The following is a 19,418-nucleotide window of genomic DNA, read 5'->3' as shown; positions in this document are numbered from 1 at the left end:
TATTTCTAACCTTATTTACTTTTTATTTTTTCCTTAATCACTCTAGACAAAAGTATGCCTCTTTTTAATTTTGGTTCCAAACAACTAATTGGTTTTATTGATCTCAGTGGTATCTTGCTTTATATTTTGGTGAAATTTTATTTTTCTTTTATCTAATTTCCTTATGTCACTCCATTTTTCTTTTTAAAATTTATTATTATAGTCACTTGATTCATATATTTTGAAATATTCTCATTTTTAATCAGAGTAGGCTATATATTTCCCTTAAAATATTCTTTTGCTGCATTGTAAAAGTTTTGTTATACAATATTTTCAGAAATTTTAACTCTATTTATATCATGAATTATTTGACAATATATTTTCAGAATTTCCAAATGTGTGGGGCAAGAATTTATCTTTTGTCATTTACTATTTTACTATTTTGTTATTACTATTTGTAATTTTTAACCTACATTGTGATCAAAGACTGTAAGTTTTGTGATAGCTTTCTTTGACATTCTCTGTGACTTTTGCTGTGCATATGTGTTTGAAAAAGTGTTCACAAGTTTATTATATGCAGAATTACACGTATGGCCGTTACCTTGTCAATCATGTTGTGAAGAGCTACATACTCCCTCAGCTACATCCTTAGCCATCAATAAATAAGAGTCTTGCATTGAATCTAGTTCTAAAATTGTAGATTCATCAAATTTTCCCTAAATTATTCTTAAATTTTTAATTTATGTTTACAATACCTATATATTCTTGGGAAATTGAAAGATCGTTTGATAGTGACACTACCCAATAATTTTTTGTCTTAAACTAGATTTTTCTGCTTTTAAAATACTTACTCATTTTGTCAATATTCATGTGAAATTATTTTATCCCTGCTTTTTCTTCTAATTTTTTCTTGTCTTTCTGTTTTATGTCTTTTGTAATTAAAAATTTGGTTGTAATCCACATTTATCAGAATTTGTCCTTGAACTAAGATTCTTCTTATATATTTATTATAACTATTGATCTATCACACTTAATAGTAACATTTTATTCTTTCTATCATTTCCTATTTTATGACATTTGTTTCTAATAATTTCTTTTATAAATTGGAATCTATCTCATTTTTAATAAAATGAGAAATTAACACATTTTATGTCTTTTGTTTTATTTTATTTGGTGGTACTAGAGTTTGAGCTCAGAACCTTGTGCTTGCTAGGAAGGGCTCTACCACTTGAGCCAAACACCAGGCCTCCCCCCACTGTTTTTAATTTTAGTTATTTTTCCCATGTGGTCTCATGCTTTTTGCCTGCAGCCAGCCTCCAGCAGTGATCCTCCCGTTCTTTGCCTATGGAGTAACTGGAATTACAGGTTGTGCCACCATGTGTGACTCCTTTTCTGATTTAAGTATTACATGAAGTATAATATTTATTGAGTTTCTTGTTACAGTCTTCTGATCGTGTGAATGTCTAATATGATTTTAATCCTGCCCTCATAATGAAATGAAAGTTTGAAATTGTTTTTTTCATCCTAAAGGTCTTGTTATTTTAATTTATAAACTCATTTTCCCCAGTAGTTCCATATACTTTTTCAGGTCATGAGAATTAAGGAAGATCAGAGCCTTGTATTTCTCAGCTTGATAAATCCTGAAGGTGTGGTGTAGAAAAGCCAAAGGATAAATTTACTTAATAAAACTGGACTGAATCACCACTCACACTTTAAAGAAGCATCCACATTAGATATTTATCCATTGTACCTCAAGAATTATTCATTAACTATTCAGAATATAATCCTCAGTTAGATCCCAGGGTTTGAAAGGTGAAGGGTGAGGGTATGGAGAAACAATCAGTTGAGATCAATCTCAGCTCCTTGCAAAAGCGGCTTATTTGGATGATGTGATGATTCCTAACACTCCCAGCATCAAGTACAGAGGGGTGGATTATTTCTCTCCAGGAAATAGTCAGGAAGAAGCAAGAACAGAACTCTAAAAATCTCATTAACCTCAACAGCACCCAATTTTATAGCAGTGCTTGACTGCCTCTTCTCAGACCAAAGCTACTACCCTAACAATTTAAAACACCAAGCCCCCCCACCCCCACCCCCTGGGGATTGTCACATTTTCTCCATTTTCCCTGCTCTGATTTTTCTGAAGCTGAGCTAGGGAGAGGAAGACAGAGCCTTATCCATTCAAGTCTAAGTCAGAAATTGAGAATGTGTACAGCTTGATATAGTCTTCTGTCTGAAGGAGGATATTTATATGTCCTCGTTTCCCTCATCTCTGTCAGCAAAGGTACAGATCTTTCTCACACCCAAGGAAGGCCTTGAGATTTCCCATTCTTTTTCTTTTGTCATTTCACAATAATATGGATGACCATGACCTGTAGTGGTATACAGATGAAGGGTCTCTCTGCATTAAAAGAAAAATCCCTAGTTGTTGCATTTTCAAATTTTCATATCATAAATATACTCACCAAGGTTGACTTCAAGCCTCCAACAACTTAGCAACTGGCTGACAACTTTAAAGTAATCTCCAATATTTGCACAGAAATAAAATCCATATGGATGAAGAGATGAAGATGTATTTACATTAGATGATAATTCTTTCTCCCTAAGATTCAGCATTTGCATTGTTCTCCTGCAGTGGAGCTGACACAAATGCAAATATTGCTCAAAGTGAAGTGAAGGCATTTTTGAGCTTGTTCACCATAATTTCACAACTCAAATCAAAAGGCAAGATCTGCTATATTCATTCCTAGGACTGCCATACCAAAGTACTACAAACTGGGTGGTTTAAAACAACACAATTTTCTTTTCTCACACTTCTAGTGGCTGAAAGTCTGAAATCAGGTGTCCTCAGGGTCATGATCTCAGTATACTGTGGGTTGGATCCTTTCTTGCCTAATGGTGGCAGGTGTTGCTTGCTGGACAACTTCATCACTCCAATTTCTACTCTGCCTTTGCAGTTTTCTCGCTGTGTAAGTCATACTTGACTGAGATGTCGGCACACTCACGTTTGACCTCATCATCGCTTAAATAATTATGTTTGCAATGATCTTATTTCTAAATTAGTTCTGCTCTAATGTACTAGGGATTAAGCCTCAGCACATTATTTTGGGAGATGTAAGTTAGCCCACAGCATCCACGGTGTTTCTCAGCTTTGACTGCACATTCAAATTACACAAGAAACTCAAACACACCAGTACTAGGCCATAGCATGCAGCAATGGAATTAGAAATTCTCTGAAGGTGACCAGGAAACCTATGTTTTCAAACGTTCCCCTGGGTGATTCAGATGCCCAATTAGCTATAAGAACACTGAGAGGACACATATACAAAATCCAACCACTCCCAACCTCAAGTACCAACAGGAATAATGAGCTTATCCACTCTTGATCTGCTGATGTGTGACTTAGCATTTACCAACCCCAACTTGTTCTTATTTTTGCATGAATAATTTTCATCCATCAATTAATATAATTACATGTACTTGTAAAATTGTATATTTAGACTCATAGACACACACTAATTCTAGAATATAACTTTTAAAAGGCCAGCTATTTTTACCTCTTTGGTTCTATTCTAGAAATTGCCACACCAAAAAGGAAGATGAAAAGGGTAAGAGTAGACAGCTTTATCCCTAGCATTGTTTAGAAATCCCAGCACATCATGATGACAAAAGCACACTTGTACTTGTTCTTATTATTGCTGTCAGATTCTCCACTGGCAATGTGCCTCTTATTGCTTGTATCCACATCTGCCTCCCTTTGTCACTGGTTACTAGCACACCATAGGTGCTCTATAAATGTTTGTTGACTTGAGGAATAAGTACGTGTAAGGTGCTCAATCAATACTGTAGGAAGGATGAGGCAAGGGTGGACAGAAGAGAGAGTAAATGAACTAATATTTCCTTTCTTACAGAAGTTTGAGTGAATGAACTCCTTCAATATGCTCTGGCACTCTTTTCTTGCCTATGAGCAAGATAAAGGAGGACTTTGGTAAGAGAGAAAAGTTTGCTAAACATGATAGTCCAACAGGAAACTGATCCTTCTAACCTGAAATGAAGAAAAAAGCATTAATGCAAGGTGAATACAGGAAAAAAATGCAGAAGGAAAAAACTCATAGCATTCTGTTTTTAAAAGTAGTAAAAGGCAATAGTGAAAGCATACTCGAGTCAGAATACACATAGGAATGAAATCATGGTTGTTTCTTTTTTCCTTCAACAAAAGAGGAAACACACAGAGGCATAAAAGGAAAAGGGCAGATGCTATAACTAGGGACTGAAGCAGGAACATGAAAGCAAGGGAATACCAGGCTGAAGGAGAGGAAGAAATAGAATCTTCAAAGAAGGAATAAAGCAAGCTAGCAAAGAAGCAGACTGCAGGTCCCTGATTGTATTTCGTTTGTAACTGTGCTCATATTTTATTATATTTCTCTGTCAGGAGTCCCAGGTCTCTTTATGTCTGAAGGAAGAGGACAATCCTGCTCTTAGGACTTGAGATATATTGCCTTATACACTTAGTGTTAGGCTGATTTTTTTTCTTCAAATTACATGCCACTGTCATGTTCAAAATAAAAGCTTAAGATGGACTGCATACCATGCATCACTATAAGAACTGCTTTATTAAGAGCAAAAAAGTAATGAAACTTGGCTGAAGTGTAAGCAAATCAGAAAATGCTTAGGTGATACCAGCTTCTCTATTTTATTATAACTTGTGCCCGCAATGACTGCTATGGAATTGACTGGATGATCTCCTGAATTAGAAAATGTAAACATATCTGTGAAAACCTTGGGTTTTAAATCTGACAGACCTGAATTTATATCTTGACCTTGGATAAGTTCCACGTATTATCTAAGCCTCAGCTTCCTTAGGTGTAAATAGGCATACTAATAATCATTAATTGATTATGGTTTTAATGGAAATTAAATATTATAATGTATATAAAGTTCTTAGCAATAACTGGCAAGTATTAAAAAATAAGTAATTTTATTATTATTAAAATTAAAAATGTGTTCTCCATTCTAGGGTCTGCTTCAAGACAAAGCTGATTGAATCTTGATTATTTATAAACTTACATTCATAGTTAACGAATGAAAGGAAATATAATTAACCACTTTCTACATTCTCCATAATTAGTCAAATAAGAAGATATATTTTACTGTATTTCCTCATTTTCTGTGTTCCTCTTTTTTGTGTTTTGATGGTAATGGTGGTGGTAGTGGTATGAGTGTTCAAACCCAATGCCTTGTGCTTGGTAGGCAGGCTGTCTTATCACTTGAAGTCATTCACCTAGCCCTGTGTTGCTGTAGCTACTTTTCAGATATGGTGTCAAATTTCTGCCCATGTAGCTAGGATGGCATGGATGCATCCCGCATCTCAGCTAATTGATTGAGATAGGGGTCTTGTAACTTTTTACCTGGACTGGCCTTGAACTATGATTCTCCTAATCTCTGCTTCCCAACTAGCTGAGATTAACAGGGGTAAGCCACCATGCCCAACTTCATTTTCTGTACACTTGGTGTTCTGACATTTAGGGTCACTATCCTAGTTAGACTATTCCAATCAGTGCAAGTTAATTCCTAGAGGCAGTAAACTCCCCCGTGAGGAGGCCTTGGATATATAAACCGACAAATCCAGAGCTGGTACTTTCTTCATCAAAATTGCACGTACAAAGCCAATATTTTCCCTTGCCTAAATCACACCCAGGCTATGCAGCATACAACTTAGGGGCCACTCCCATAGCCCAGAGTCCCTCGGAATGGTTTGAAGTATCTGATCTTAAGCTTATTAGGCTCAAGATTAAGCTCTTCTACCTTGTCGTATCTTCATGTGAAACCCAGCGGAGGTTATGGGCCATGTTGTTCTCTCATACCCCGCCTCTGAACTGACACTGGTCCTTCCTGTATGAGCCTTCATAACACACCTCCTGTCTCTAGTGACCTGTGAGTGTAAATCTCTTCCTTCATGACAATTTTCATGTTTGCATGTTTTATCATACCTGATTAAAACAGACCCTATATATCTAAACAAGAAAGACTGAGCTACTGCCCATTGTTTCACTCAAATAATCATTACTCCAAAGTCAGCCTTATTTTTAAATCCAATCCATGGTTTTACTGCACCTTCTTCTCATCTTGAGTCAAAATCATTAGCTGTTCTGAAGTCTTCAATAACCTGAATACCTAGCTCACTGTCTTTTTAATACTGAGCCTCCTCCATTTTCCCCCATACTTAATATAGTAAGTCTCTTAATAGTTTTTTAAGGTTTTAATCTTTAGAAACATGACTTCTATTATAATTACCCAGTAAAAATCTTTCAGACCACAGCAACATGCAGTCTTACTCAGCTTTCAAGCAATGGAAATTAAAAGCTTCTACTCTGATAATCACTTATTTTATATTATATCTTCTTTGAGGTCTTTGCACTTCTACTGAGAAGTTCCTCTTATACTGTGATTGCTTGACCCTTGAGTGCTCATATTTCTTATATAGATATCATGCCACTTTTTGTCTTCATATTTCTCCTTATCTACTTGAATGTTAGGATCAGTCATGTTATTGATCCATATCTCAAGATCCCAGCATTTTATGTCCCAGAATATTTCTGTCACTCTTGATACATTACAAGCCTGGTTGTCTACTCTTCTATGTTCTCTTCTGAGCTGCCAAGTATTTCTGGGGTATATAGAGTACACTGACCTAATTTGGACTAATTCAAATAGCTAACTCAACTGTGCCTCCTTATAATTTAACAAGTATTTGATAATTTTTGTCTCTTTCATTTATATAGTAACTGGCTCATAGCTGTTCCATACTTTGTTACATACTTTTCCAATAGCCAGTCTAATTTGCTTGCCTTTCATATTCAACAGTTTTCCTTGTCTCATAATCAATCACAGAAGGTTTTCTAATGTCTTCAATCTCTGTCTCTCTCTCTTTTTCCCTCTCTTTTCACTCCTTCTCTCTTGATCCTTCTATGAGAGCCATGTGTCATCTAAAACCCATTCACTGACAAGTCATTAAAACCCAATTCAAAGTTGCATGCAATAGTAAGAACGTATCAATTAACTTAAACAAAAATCTCACAGATATAATTGACACTAAGGATGGCTTGCTACCTGGACTAAAGGTTGCAATGAAGACTTTGCTTCTTCTGATTTCCTCCTGTGCATTGTGCTGCATTCTTAGTCTCCAAATATAGGTTCCAAGAAACCCCAGGATTGTTTCAATCTATCACCAGTTCTATGAGAAGAATAAAAGGTCCCATTATCTAATTAGCATGAACAGATATCTTGGAACTGAGTACTAGTTGCTCTGATAGGATTGTTCAGGGATCATACAGCATTCCTAGATGCTCTCACCAGTTGAAGGTATTTAAATTGGTCAGGTCTAGGGAAGGCAAGGAATAAATGGGATATGAAATCAAGTCCACCATTATCAAGTAAACATGATGGGAGAGTGGAAGTCTAAACCAGAAATTAGGTAAGAAGCAGGTAAACAATATTAATTGATCACTAATATTGGCTACACAATACTGACTGTTCATTTCTTCTTATCTGTACATGTGCTTTTACTTCTCTCTTTTCTACAAAACCATGTCATAGAAAACAGCTATTAGGCACCTGTTTCATTTGGATCAATCATCATGTTACAATCTGTTCTTTTTATTTAAAACTCCTTGAAAAAATTGCCAATGCCATCGCCCCTGATTTTGTATCACTGGTATGCCATGAAACTATTGAATTTTTGTTTCCTTTAATAAATGCATTCTTGGCATCTCACTTTGGCCAATTTATATAACAATCATTTCCATTTAGATTTTAGATCATACCTACCTCTTGATAGTCTGCCTTTCCTTAGCCTCTAAGACATTGAAAAACTCCAACTCTATCACTATCACATAAAGTCTATTTGTAAGTAGCCTCATACTTAAGTCCCTATCTGATAATTGCTTCTATTATCTTAGCTACCCTGTGCAAATTATTTCTTTTCAAACCATGTATTCTCTAATTCTTTGACCAACCAAAGTTACCTTTGTGAAAATTATATCATCAGCTAAGAAAATGTCGTTCAAATATTTACTGGAGTGCTTACCCTGCTCTGCACTGTGGTCTAGACAGTAGTTCATGTGCATTTATCCACTCTCCTTGGATTCCATACTTTAGAGGGCAGAGGTTGTTTCAGATTCATCATTATATTATATTACATCCCCCATAGCATCTCTCTCAAGGCCTCCAAGACACAAAGAACTTATAAATATGTATAGAAATGAACTTTATGCTTGTGGTTTCAAATATTCCCATTTTGATATACTGCCTTGCTTTTAAAATGTTGTTTATGTTTTACTAAAAATAATGTTATTAAATATTCAATGTTACAATAACTGTCTCATTTTTGTGTTCCATTTTTATGATTATTAAAGCTGATTATTTTCAAATTCTTCTTCCCAGGGAAATTTTAGTAAAATCAATATGTGTGAAATAGGCATCTTTTTACTATAATTTCATGTTCTATTTTCTCTCTACAGAAATTGTTTACCCTTTTATCCAGCTAAGGCATTGAGTACACACTCCTAATGCTTAGATGAATACCAGTCTCCAGAGCTCATCAACACCAGGCTGGCAGTTTGACTGACCATGGAACTCAGAAGCCTCTGGCCACACAATGCAGAAAGTAGGTGTTTACTGGCACTGGAAGAACAGAGCCCAAGTAGTGAAGGTCAGTTCCTCAGCTTCTGTTAGTCAAGTTGGCTGCCTTTTATTCTGCTTGCTCAGCTGAAAAGCTCTTGGCATTGCTTCTAAAATGAAATCATTAAATTACCACATTCTGAGGAAGATTCCTAGAGGTACTCTGTACAAGAAGATTTCCCATGGCCCAGAAACTTCCTAATGCTGAGCCATCCGAGAGGCTCCCACAGGATACTGTGGCATTTTGCTTACTGCAACAGCTAAGAAAAAGGCAAGGTTAGAAATTCTGGGGATTTCTGTAGAGGAACTAATACAGAAACCCTAAAGTGACAGAGGTCAATATGAGAAGGGGATCAGGAAATAGTGTAAAGGTCAGTTAGAGATGAACTAACTTGGGATGTAACACATTTGTTCATGGAAGCAATGCTAGGACTCTCTCTGTATAGCTATCCTTATCTCAACTAGCAAAAATGCTTTGTCTTTCTTATTATTGCTTATGATTTCTCTTCAAAAAAATTACAGATAAGGGCAGAACACATTCTGCCTGGAAGCGAGGGGTGGTGGTGGGGGAGAGGGAGCTTGTGGGGGAGAAATGACCTAAACAATGTATGCACATGTGAATAAATGAATAAAAAGAAAGAAATTCTGAGGATTTAATGCAGCAGCATGCTGGGGTTCCAAGGCTTTAGATACTAAAGGAGATGAAGTGAAAACCAAAAGAACCATAAATGAAAAAGGAGTCCCCATCTATGAGGTCAGTATGAATCTGCAGAGGCATCTCAGACATCCCTAAAGGCAAAGTGAAAGCATGGGAGTGGGAAGTCCTGGGCCAAGAAACAGTTATAATTTGGGGATGTGTTTGGAACAGGATCCTCTCTTATCTTTCTCTTTTCCAAATGAGGTAGTATCAAACATCTTTTGGAAATCAGGTTATCAGGATGCTAGAAATGATGCCTAGAGTTAGGGACATAATTACATTCATACACATACTGAAATAAAAAAGTGAATCAAGGATATTCCACCTGCTGGTAGGGTCAGCATCCATATGTTCTGGTTATCTGTGAGCCATATCTAGGCAAATTCAAGCTTTATCCATCTTTTCATCCATAGTGAGTAGCACAGTGCCTGCCAAAGAATAGATTTTGATGTTTCTTAAGTGAACAAGTGAGTAAAACCAATGAAAAATTTGCTTAGAACCTGATAAGGCTGAAGTTTCATAACTAATGGCATGCATATGTGCTGTAATTATATTAGAGTTCAATGGCTATAACCTTCTACCATATATTTATTTTATTTCTAATTTTCTTTTTAAATATTTTTTATTCTTGGACTTAGAGTGTATTGTTACATTTACAAAAGTTCTTACAGTATATCATAGTTGGATTTACCCCCTCCATCATTCTCCTTTATTTCCCCCATTCCAGGACTAGTTTCAACAGGCATTATTTATCCACTTACAGACATGTATACATAATACTGTTAACCTATATGCACCCAATATCAATGTACCCAACTTCCTTAAACATATACTACTGGACTTGAATGACACTACAGATCATATGGATCTGACAGACATCTACAGAGTATTCCATAACTGCAACAGAACAATATATATTCTTCTCAGCAGCTCATGGAACTTTCTCCAAAATAGACCATATTTTAGGAAAAAAGCAAGCTTTAACCAACATAAGATAACCAAAATAACCCCTGCATATTGTCTGATCACAACAGAATAAAACTAGAACTTAACAACAAAAGAAACAGCAGAAAATACTCCAGCACCTTGAGACTGAACAACACCTTGCTCCACGATCAGTGAGTCATATAAGAAATAAGGGAGGAAGTCAAAAACGTTTCTGGAATTTAATGGAAATGAAATTACAACCTATGAGAACATATGGGACACAGCAAAGGAAGTGATAATGTGAAAGTTTAGAGACATGAATGCAAATATTAAAAACATAGAAAGCTCTCAAATAAATGATCAGACTCCTAGAAAAACAAGAAGAAGCTAAACCCAAAATTATCAGGAGAGAAAAAAAATAAAAATAAGGGCTGAAACCAATGAAGTAGAGAACAACAACAACAAAAATAACAAAGAATCAGCAAAATACAAAGCTGGTTCTTTGAGAAGATAAATAAGATTAATAAACTTATAGAAAATCTGACTAATATGAGGAAAGAAAAGATCCAAATTAATAAAATTAAAAACCTAAAAGGGGAGATCACAATAAACACCAAGGAAATTCAAGGAATCATTAGGGACTACTTTGAAAACCTATGTTCAAATAAGTTGAAAAATCTAGAAGAAATCAACAAATTTGTAGACACATATGACAATCCAAAATTTACCCCTCCTAAGGATACACCTGAAGGAATGTGACTAAGGTTACCTGCATACCCATGCTTATTGCAGCACTATTCCCAATAGCCAAGCCTTGAAAACAGCCAAGATGCCCCACTACTGATGAATGGATTAAGAAAATGTGGTATTTATACACAGTGGAATTTTATTCAGCCACAAAGGAGAATGAAATATTTTTATTAAGCCAGTATTACACTCATCCCAAAACCAGACAAGGACACAGCAAAAAAAGAGAATTACAGGCCAATCTCTTTAATGAACTTAGTTGTGAAAATCCTCCATATAATACTAGAAAACCTAATTCAACAGCATAATAGAAAGATCATACACCATGATCAAGTCAGTTTCATCCTAGGGATGGAGGGATGGTTCAACATATGCAAATCATTAAATGTAATACAGCACATTAACAGAAGCAAAGACAAAAACCACACAATCATCTCAATAGATGCAGAAAAAGCCTCCAACAAATTCATCATCTTTTCATGATAAAAGTTCTGATGAAACTAGGAATCGAAGGAATGCATCTCAACATAATAAAGTCTATATGTGAAAAACATATAGCCAACATCATACCAAATGGGAAAAAACACAAATCATTTCCTTTAAAGTCAGGAATGAGACAAGGGCATCCAGTCTTTGCACTCCTATTCAACATAGTCATGGAATTACTAGCCAGAGAAATAAGACAGAAAGAAAACATAAGAATACAAACAGGAAAGGAAGTAGTCAAACTATCCCTATGTTCAGATGAAATGATCTTATACATAAAAGACCTGAAAAACTCCACCAAAAGACTTCTAGACACCATAAACAGCTTCAGCAATGTAGCAAGATGCAAAATCAACTTACAAAAATCATTAGCCTTTCTATACACCAATAATGAACAGACTGAGAAAGAATATATGACAAACAATTCCATTTACAAAAGCCTCAAAAAAAATAAAATACCTAGGAATAAACTTAACAAAGGAAGTGAAAGCTATAAACCACTGAAGAAATCAAAGAAGATTACAGAAGATGGAAAGAGCTCCCATGCTCATGGAGCGCCAGAATCAATATTCTGAAAATGGCTCTATTACTGGAAGCAATCTACATGTTCAATACAATCCCCATCAAACTTCCAATGATATTGATCACAGAGATTGAAAAATCAACCATAAAGTTCACGTGGAAGCACAAAAGACCACAAATAGCTAAGATGATGCCTTTCACCTTGTACAAATATCAACTCAAAGTGGATTAAGGACCTTAATATAAGATAGGAGACTTTGAAGCTAGTATAGGAAAGATCAGGGAATACACTGGAGCTAATAGGGATAAGTAATGACTTCCTCAGTAGATCTCAAATGGCTCAGCAACTAAGAGAAAGGATTGACAAATGGTACAACATGAAATTAAAAAGCTTTTGCATCACAAAAGAAATAGTCTCTAAATTGAAGAAGTTGCCCACAGAATGGGAGAAAATCTTTGTCAGCTATATATCTTACAAGGAATTAATAACTAGAATATACAGGGAGTTCAAAAAATCTAAATTCCCCAAAATTCAATGACCCAATGAAGAAATGGCAATAGAACTAAACAGAGCTTTCTCAAAGGAAGAAATCCAAATGGCTAAAAAAACACAGGAAGAAATGTTCAATACCTTTGGCTATAAAGGAAATGCAAATCAAAGCCATGTTAAAATTCCAACTCACTCCTATTAGAATGGCTACATCAAAAACACAAACAAAAATAAATGTTGGCAAGAATGCAGGGAAAGGGGGACATTCATACACTGCTGGTGGGAATGTAAAATAGTACAACCACTATGGAAAACAGTATGGAGGTTCCTCAAAGATCTAAAAGTAGAACTGCCATATGACCAGGAAATCCACTCTTAGGCATATACCTGAAAGACTGTAAAACAGATTACAACAAAGACACCTGAACACCCATGTTTATTGCGGCACTATTCACAATAGCCAAGTTATGGAAATAGCCAAGATGCCCCACTACTGACAAATGGATTAAGAAAATGTGGTATTTATATACAATGGAATTTTATTCAACTATAAAGAAGAATGAAATTTTGTCGTTTGCAGGTAAATGAATAGAACTGGAGAACATCATTTTAAGTGAAGTTAGCCAGGCTCAGAAAGCCAAAGGCTGCATGTTTTTTCTCATATGTGGAATATAGGCTCAATACAAGCAATATTATGAAAAATAGGTCATGCTAATGGGAGGTCACACACCAGAGGGAGAGATTAAAAGAAGGAAGTAAAGAAGGTGAACATGGTTGATGTACTTTCTATACAAGAACGAATATAGAATTTTTAAACCTGCTGATGTCATCATAAGAAAGAGACTAAGAGAAAAGAAAAAATAGAGAGGATGAAACAATTTGGGTTATAATGCACATATACATGGAAATGTCATAATGAAACTTCCTGTATAGCTGTTTTAATTGTATTTTTCATACATGGAAAGCATGTTTACTATATGACTACTTGCTGTACTAGAAGCCCTGTGTTCATCTGGATTCCTGATTGTGCCCATGATGTATTCTTCTCTCTGCCCAGCAAGGGAGTCATTTCTTAATACTCTTTATTAATTCCTTGTTTTTTCATGTTTTGTAATGTATGTATGTGTGTGGATGCTTGCATACACATACATGTAAGGAATGTGTGTATATATATTTATCTATGTATGTGTAATTCTGAATTTTACATAAATTGAATCATGCAGCACAGATTCCTCCATGCTCAGGTGAGATTACAAAATTTGTTAATTTCCACTGCTGTATACTATTTCAATGTGTAAATATACAGTGATCTTTTGGTATCTGCCGATGATTGGGTCCAGGATTTCCATGGATAGCAAATTCTGTGGATGCCTGAATGCCTTTTAAAAAACGGTGGTGTTTGCCTAAAAACTATACACATCTTCCCAGATATTTTATATCATCTCCTGATCATTATAGTAACTTATACTATGTAAATGCTACATAAAGTGTTACTATATTATATCGCTTAAGAAGTATGAGAAGAAAATATACAGATCTGTACATGTTCAGTAACACACAATTCTTTCTTCCAAATATTCTCAATTCATGATTAGTTGAATCTATGAATGGGATGCAAAATCCATGGCTATGGGAAAGCCAGGTGTACTACTATTTATTATTTTTTCCAGTGTGCACTAGCACTGGCTCTGGTATATTTTCAATAAAAACATATGTTCATAAGCACACTGTCGCAGGAATCTTTCTTGATTGTTTAAAAATCTATTTCTAGGACCCGAGCTTCTGGGCCATCATTTATTGTAGGATCATCAGCACCTGAGAAGCACATTACCAGAGATGGCTATGAACATGCAAGCTACCTGACATTCTTACTGGAGATTTCAACATGTTTTGTTTCTAATTATGTTGTTTCTGTAATGTGCTTTTTATTCATCTTGACTTCTAACTAGGATGAATATATTTATATATTTACTGGTTATCTTTCATTTTCTGCAGAAGTCTATATCATATCTTTTACCCATTGAGTCTACTGCGTTATTTCTGTGATGCATTGTATGTTTATGACTATTGTATATACATATATACAGACATATATATGTATATATATTGTATACACATATATACAGACATATATATGTATATATATATTGTATACACACACACACACACACATATACGTAGCTTGGTATTGCTCTTTCATCAGCTGTATTGCAATCACCTTCTAGTTTTTGGCTCATTTTCTCTTTTAATTTGTCTTTTGATAATGGAACTTCCTAATTATATGGTAATTTTTAAACCTTATTTTAAGAGATTAAAAATGTCTTGTTTAAGAAATCATTGTCTAACCCCTAGTCAAAAGATTATTTCCTATGTTTTCTTTTTTAAAAGATTAAAGTTTTGTCTTTGATTTTATCTTTGCTTACCTGGAGTTGGTTTTTCAACATGGGATATTGTAGATATGCAGTTCTACCTTTCTCCATGTAGACAATTAACTGTGTCAACATTTCTTCCACCCTGTCCTCAGATATACAGTGCCAGTGCCAGTGCCTGTCAATTTCTTCCTACCCATGGGTTAGTGCTTGGAAACACTGTTGCATAATTTGAGTTTAATTTTATGTCTTTCCCCACAACTGTAAAACATTGAGTCAATTGATCAACTGATATAACTCACTGGTGGGTTTGCATTCTGTGCACAATGCACAATGCAAACACAATTACCATGTACTACAGCAGCAGTATTCTCCAAGATCTTCCTGCTTTTGTGTGGCTCTTTCCTCTTCCAAAAATAGTTTAGCATTAATGTACCCACATCAGAAAAATAGCTGGTTACATTTCACTAGAAACCACTTGAAGTCAGGTTTCCATGGCTCATTGCCTGTGTAATCCTAGTTATTTGGGAGGCTGAGGATTGGGAGGATTGCAGTTCCAGGACACCAGGGCAAAAAACTTAGAGAGACTCCAATTCATTGGGAAAAAGCTAGGCACGGTGGCACATGGCTGTCATCCCAGCTAGGGCAGGAATTGCAAAGTAGGGGAATGACAGTCCAGGCCTCGTGGGCAAGAAGCAAAACTCTAGCTCCAGAATAACCAGGGCAAAAAGGGCTGAAGGCATAGCTCAAGCAGTAAAGCATCCACTTAGCAAGCACAGAACCCCTAGATCAAATCCCAGTACTACTACCAAAAAAAAAAAAAAAAAAAGAAAGAAAGAAAGAAAAAGAAAATGAATTGAATTTATAAGACATTTTCAGGAAAACTTGTATCTTTAAAATATTGTTTTATGATCCAAAAAGTGGTATGTATTTTTCTAGTTAGGCTTTCTTTCACATATTTAAAATGTTTTGTGTGATTTTCTATAAATATCACACATGCTCGGTATTACGTTGACTCATCTGTGTACAACATTACTGTCCCTGCTATACATGGTGTATTATTTATTTATTATTCTTATTTCTGTGCTGGGTAGGGGTACATCGTAGCGATTATAAAAGTTCTCGCAGTCTATGGTGCATTTTTGCAGTGTATTGACTCCATCCTGCTGGAGTGTAGAAGTGTGAACTGCATTGTGCATTAAATTTTCACCTCGTGCTCTTGTTAAACACTTTCAATCCCAAAACTTCTCTATGACTGCTCTAAGTTATCACTTGTGGACATTTTCTTGTTTGGCTTTCCTTTGATTGTTTCTTTGTCTTTGTCACTGTCTGATAGCTACAGGGTTCTTAAGTTGACCTCTACAGAACCATTAGAGGTCCATACATAATAGGGTGCTTCAATGGAATTCCATTTTAATTTTAATTTGTTTATGAATTTAGAAATATTTTCTTACCTTGTTTTGGACCGATCTAGGGTTCAAGTTTACTTGGGAATATCTTTTATTCTTAATTTTCCTTCAACACATAAATGCACACTTTCCCAAATGTGGATGTTACTACTAATACTTCTGTATTTTGAGTCATTTTCCTAGAAATTATATCAAACATATTTAAATCAAGGAAGTCTAAAATTCACTTGCGTATTTATTCCCAAATAATGTTATAATCTTGGAATAAATTCAACCTTCTTTTACCTTTTTATTTTTTTCTTTTTGTGTTACAGGGGTTGGAACTTAGGGCCTCGTGTGTGCTAGTCAGTCACTCTACCACTTGAGCCATGCCTCCCGCCCTTCAATTATTTTCCAGTTAGGGTTTCACGCTTTTTACCTGAGTTAGGATCTGAGGATCAGACCCTGATCCTCCTACTTCCATCCCTCCAGGGATTACATGTGTGTATGTTTTTTTTTTTTGACAACTAATGATTTTCATTATGGTCCTGGTCACCCATTCATGCACCATTCAGGTATCTAGTTTGAAAGGTGGGGGTATAGACTATATACCAGTACCATACTCTGTCACAGCTGTTATATAGTGATTAAATGTAATATAATTGATTCCTGATGGTCTAATTTTTGACAAAAAATCCCATTTTTATATAGAGATAGTGAAGTGCTATTAAGTACCTTACCCACACTTAAGTGAGCGATGTTGTCATTAGACTAAAGTGAATGTCCTGAATAATGACCCTTCCCCAGTAGAAGTGTGGGGTTTTCAAAAACTCAATGTTGAGGAATGTAGAGGGGGGACTGTTTGGGGATGCTGGCAGGAGAATGGAGGACAAAGAGAGGGTAAAGGAGGGTGAATATGATAGAAGTACTTTATATATACGTATGAAAATAGAATATTAAAACCCACTAAAACTGAATAAACAGGGGGAGGTGGGGTAAGAAAGAATAACATAGGGGGTGAATATGATCACAGTACATAATATGCGTATATGGAGATATCACAATAAAACCCCTTCGTGTAATTAATTGAGGCTAATTTAAAAAAAACTCCATGTCAATTTTCTGATAGGATATACCCTAATAAATAAAACTGAGCAAACATACATTAATTCGACAATGACAACAAAAAGCAGATACAAGACTAGCGATGCAATACACAAGGGAAGGAAGAATCTCAGTACAGCTATTAAGCCTGAAATTTCTTCAAGTCCTAAGATAGTAATTTTGAAGAAAAAATTAAGAATATTTGATCAAGGCTACCCTTGTAACTAATTTTCCAAGGAGTTCCATCTGTAGTATGGAATAGTATCAGAGCAGGGAAAAAGGATATAATAGACAAATGGTGGTATCAGAACTTTGAAACATATGTGACTTCAATATATGCAAATTTGCTATTGTTGTATTTTGGTTTCAGACACAATAAAAAAGAGCAATATTTTAGAAGAAAGAGAAACTAAGCTTATTATCAGCATACCTTTACTAACAAAAAACTAATAATTTTCTTTTTTCCTATTTTTTAAGTTTTTAAATTTCTTTTATCATTTTTACATTTACTCACATGTGTATACATTGTTTGGGCCACCCTCCCATCCCCCATCCTGTGTCCCAGGCAGAACTTGATCCATCCTCTTGTTCTCCAATTTTGTTGAAGAGAAAATAAGAAAAGTATAGCATTTTGCTAGTTTGAGATGAAGATAGCTATACAGAAATATTCCTAGCATTTCTTCCATGCACATGTATATTGCAAACCACACTGACTCATCTCTACCTGACCTCTTCACTACTTCCTAGTCCCCTTCCCATTGTGGCCCCTGCTGATTTAAGATTACTATGTTCGCTCCTCTACAGTGAGCACATCAACCATATTTAAGTTTTTGGTTTCTTTCCCTTTCTTATTTCTCTTGTGCCTGTTCTCCCCTTAGCGCGTGACCCACGTCCATTGATATTTGTATTTGTTTCAGGTCTATAATCCCCATATGAGGGAGAACAGGTGATATTTGGCCTTCTGAGCCTGGTTAATTTCACTTAGGATGATGTTATCCAGTTCCATGAATTTACTTGCAAATGACAAAATTTCATTCTTCTTTGTGGCTGCATAAAATTCCATTATGTATATATACCACATTTTCTTAATCCATTCATTGGTAAGTGGGAAATCTTGTCTGTTTCTATAGCTTGGCTATTGTGAATAGTGCTGCAATAAACTTGGATGTGCTTTTGTAATAACCTGAGTCGCATTCCATTGGGTATATCCCTAGGAGTGGGGTTGCTGGATCTTATGGCAGATCTATGTTTAGTTTTTTAAGAAGCCTCCATATTGCTTTCCAGAGTGGTTTCACTAGCTTGCATTCCCACCAGCGATATATGAAGGTTCCTTTTTCTCCACATCCTTGCCAACGTTTGTTGGTAGTGGTGTTTTTGATGGTAGCTATTCTAACAAGAGTGAGGTGGAATCTTAGTGTGGTTTTGATTTGCATTTCCTTCATGGCCAGGGATGGTGAGCATTTTTTCATATGATTTTTGGCCATTTTTTACTTCCTCATTTGTAAAAGTTCTGTTTTGTTCAGTTGCCCACATCTTTATTGGTTCATCAATTTTTGGGGAGTGTAGTTTTTTAAGCTCCCTGTATATTCTGGTTATCAATGCTTTGTCTGATGTATAGCTAGCATATATTTTCTCCCAGTCTGTGGGTGGTCTCTTCAATTTACATACCATTTCTTTGGTTGTGTAGAAGCTTTTCAATTTCATGTCATCCCATTTGTACATCTTTTCTCTTAGTTGCTGGACCAGAGTTCTACTGAGGAAGTCCTTGCCTATACCTATTGCTTCCAGAGTGTTTCCTGCTCTTTCCTGTAGGAACTTCAAGGTTTTGGGTCTGATATTAAGCTCCTTAATCCACTTTGAGTTGATACTAGTACAGGGTGATAGACATGGATCTCGTTTCAATTTTTTGGCAGGCAGATAAACACTTTTCCCAGCAACATTTGTTGAATAGGCTGTCTTTTCTCCTTCATATGTTTTTGGCAACTCTGTTAAAAACTAAGGTGGATTCATATCCAAGTCTCTATTCTGTT

This window comes from Castor canadensis, chromosome 1 (assembly GCF_047511655.1).
Source record: "Castor canadensis chromosome 1, mCasCan1.hap1v2, whole genome shotgun sequence".
Classification (NCBI taxonomy): domain Eukaryota; kingdom Metazoa; phylum Chordata; class Mammalia; order Rodentia; family Castoridae; genus Castor; species Castor canadensis.
Note: the sequence above shows the minus strand (reverse complement) of the source record.